Source organism: Protomyctophum parallelum (assembly GCF_964188405.1).
Source record: "Protomyctophum parallelum genome assembly, chromosome: 3".
NCBI lineage: Eukaryota > Metazoa > Chordata > Actinopteri > Myctophiformes > Myctophidae > Protomyctophum > Protomyctophum parallelum.
The window spans coordinates 48,827,055-48,830,641 of NC_139698.1; the positions used below are offsets into that span (position 1 = coordinate 48,827,055).

At 41.4% G+C, this 3,587-nt stretch overlaps 1 protein-coding gene across 1 annotated transcript in view; it reads left to right on the forward strand.

Annotated features, from left to right (window-relative positions):
• The first annotated feature begins 2,408 nt into the window (after positions 1-2,408).
• LOC310855335 (cholecystokinin-like) overlaps positions 2,409-3,587 on the forward strand; it is a 3,945-nt gene continuing 2,766 nt past the window's right edge. Inside the window, exon 1 of the mRNA XM_083760294.1 lies at positions 2,409-2,464. The gene's annotated coding sequence lies outside the window, so the exon portion shown is untranslated. The remainder of the gene's footprint in view (positions 2,465-3,587) is intronic.

A 3,587-nucleotide genomic window follows, 5' to 3' on the forward strand; every position in this document is an offset into this window, starting at 1 on the left:
AAACAATAAAAGCTTTTTCAAAGAACACGCCCCCAAATGCTACTTGACACAGAAACACTGTGTCAAGTAGTGTCTCTCTCTCTCTCTCTCTCTCTCTCTCTCTCTCTCTCTCTCTCTCTCTCTCTCTCTCTCTCTTATAAGCCCCACTCAGCTGTTTAATTATTTGTTTTCCGCCTCTCTCTGCCCTCCTGCCCTCTCACTCAGCGCACTCTACCTCTTCTTTACTCTCTCACCTCACTGTACACTCCCTGTCCATATCTCTCTTTAGGTCTATTCCTCTATCCTTAGAATTTACCTAAATTAACATTTGCTATCAAGCCATGGGCCGTTAAGTCTGAAGTTCAGAGTAAAAGTAGCTAAATGAGCATATAGTTTGCATAGTTCCTAAGTTCCCATAGTTCCAAATCCTATATAGCATCCCTGTTCTTGGGTGAGCATTTGGAGAAAATAGCAGCTTTATTACAACACGCCGTATTGCATGTGCATGCAGGTAAGTCACTATGTGGAACGGGTGACGGGACAGACAAGTGAATCACTAACATGCAAATGTGCTTGTCCGATAAAAAATGACATCCTGAATCTGTTTCCTTATTCAGTCTAACAGCGTGAGGCAGTTGATTATAGCAAAGAAGAGGCTCTGTACTGGAGACTGGAGAGGGGTCCGAGCTGAACAACCATGCATGCAATTAATTCAAGTGCCTGACTCACCCCCGGGACATAGAACTGAGAGAGAGAGAGAGAGAGAGAGAGAGAGAGAGAGAGATAGAGATAGAGAGAGAGAGAGAGAGAGAGAGAGAGAGAGAGAGAGAGAGAGAGAGAGAGAGAATAGAGAAATAGAGAGAGAGAGAAATAGAGAAATAGAGAAATAGAGAAAGAGAGAGAGAGAGCGAGAGAGAGAGAGAGAGAGAGAGAGAGAGAGAGAAATAGAGAAATAGAGAAATAGAGAAATAGAGAAAGAGAGAGAGAGAGAGAGAAATAGAGAAATAGAGAAATAGAGAGAGAGAAATAGAGAAATAGAGAAATAGAGAAAGAGAGAAAGAGAGAAAGAGAGAGAGAGAGAGAGAGAGAGGAAGATATTAAAAATGCATGCGTACATACAGTATACAGTAGAATGCTCTACGCTATATACTGGGCAAAATAAATGGTATACCCATTGTGATGAATCAAACTAATGATGTAGAATATTGGACCCACTTGCAGAGACAACACAGGGGCATAGTACGGTGGTTGGTTTCTTTCAGAGAGGGAATCTGATTGATTAAGTTACACACGCTGACTGTACAACACTACAGTCACAGACAGAAACAACAGCCTATTTATGACAGATTTATGACAAATAGCTGATCTTCACCATTGGCCATGACAGACAGCTCACTTCTACCTGTCTACAGAATTCCAATTCCAGCACCATGGACAGCGATCTGGGCCACATTACTGCATGTAAAGCCTTAACCATTTAGAAACCTACTATTCACTAGACTAGGCTATAGCCATATAATTAGACACCTACTATTCACTAGACTATAGGATATAGCCATATAATTAGACACCTACTATTCACTAGACTATAGGCTATAGCCATAATTAGACACCTACTATTCACTAGACTAGGCTATAGCCATATAATTAGACATCTACTATTCACTAGACTATAGGCTATAGCCATATAATTAGACACCTACTTACTATTCACTAGACTATAGGCTATAGCCATATAATTAGACACCTACTATTCACTCTATTTGAACAACAGTCCCAAATTTGAGTGCACACATGGGACAGAATTATAATACTCTAGTCTAGGCCTATGCTGTCTCTCAGCTATAACACACACACACACACACACACACACACACACACACACACACACACACACACACACACACACGCACACGCACGCGCGCGTGTGTGTGTGTGTGTGTGTGTGTGTGCAAATGCATGCATGCAAGTGTGTGCATGTGAGGATTACTTTATTCTTGTTTAATAGGTATTGAAGCAAAGACACCAATCAAATGAATGAATCAGATGATCTTTGAGACTTGACATGTACACTTGCACGCACGCACGTGTGTGTGTGTGTGTGTGTGTGTGTGTGTGTGTGTGCACGCGCATGCGTGCGTGCGTGCGTGCGTGCGTGCGTGCATGCGTGCGTGCATGTGTGCGTGCATGTGTGCGTGCATGCGTGTGTGTGCATGTGTGTGTGCGTGTGCGTGTGTGTGTGTGTGTGTGTGTGTGTGTGCGCGTGCATGTGTGTGTGCGTATGAATCAGATGTTTGCGTCTCCAGTTGCGTCACTCAGTCATCGTGCGGCAGCAACAAGCTCCTCCCACCGGCCCAAGCCCCGCCCACTGCCTGCCTTGTATGTACATAAAGCTCTCCTCTCTCTGGCTGTGTCTCATCCCTGAACATCACTCTGAAGGTGGCTCCCGCTCTCCTCTTGTTTGGGTCAACCAGAAAAAACGAAGGTAAGAATGGGGACTGCATGGGAGTGGTTCTAATGTTTGTTTTTCATGAGTTCCACGGCTTGTTAGACTTTTGCGATTGCTGTACATTGTAAATTTACTCGAAACATTGACAAGACAAGTTTGCTTTCAAAACATTAACCTTTTTCACCTTCTTTTCCCAAAAAAATATCAAAATGTTAAATATTTTTGAAAATTGCTAAAAACATAATTGTGCTGCTATACAATACATACAGTACAATAAAATACATGCGGGGGCAGTGGATCAGGAGGTAAAGCGGAATCGTATAGTGTTCCCGGTTTAATCCCCAACTCCCCCTGGGTACTTATAATAGTGGGTTACTGTTGAAGTGTCCTTGAGCAAGACACTGAAGCCCTAACTGTTCCTGATGAGCAAGCAGTTTGGTGTCTTGGTTGGATGCTTCTGTGCGTGCGTGCGTGCGTGCGTGCGTGCGTGTGTGGGTGTGGATGCAATGCACGTTGGATAAAGACACTAGATAACTGGACCATGTTTTATTTACATAGGGCTTAAGTGGTTAAGTGGGACATTTTACATCCAAAAGCTTTTATATTTCATCTGAACAAGTCAGAGACGAATGGATGTATTTAATATTTATTCAGGGAGTTACGTTTTCTTCTTCTTCTTCTTTAATTTACAGTATACACATATTCAAATATTTTTGTCTGTTCATCTACTTTTCAGATAACATTCCAGAAATACAGTTGCAAGATGTTTTCCAAAACATACTTCAGTCATTGACATAGGATTATTAACAATAATTTGTCTGTCCTGTCACATGTGGGTTGGGAAAATTAAGATAATTATTGTAAATGCCCGTTAATACATCATACTATATTAATTCATCAGAGGTGCGGAGAGAAAAGGAGAGGAGCGGAGAGGAGAGGAGATAATAATTGAGCATGGTGAATAATGAATAGGTTTTTACCAAACAATGACCAGCTGCTAACAGGAATCATATTAGCATGAACAGAATGTCTATTTATTTGTAGACATAAATTAAAGAACATTTAAATATAATGATGACTGTATACCATCACTGTGCCGTCAAATAAAGTGAACGAAAACCAAAAAAGACAAATATTGTCTTATGTCTATTAGGAATTC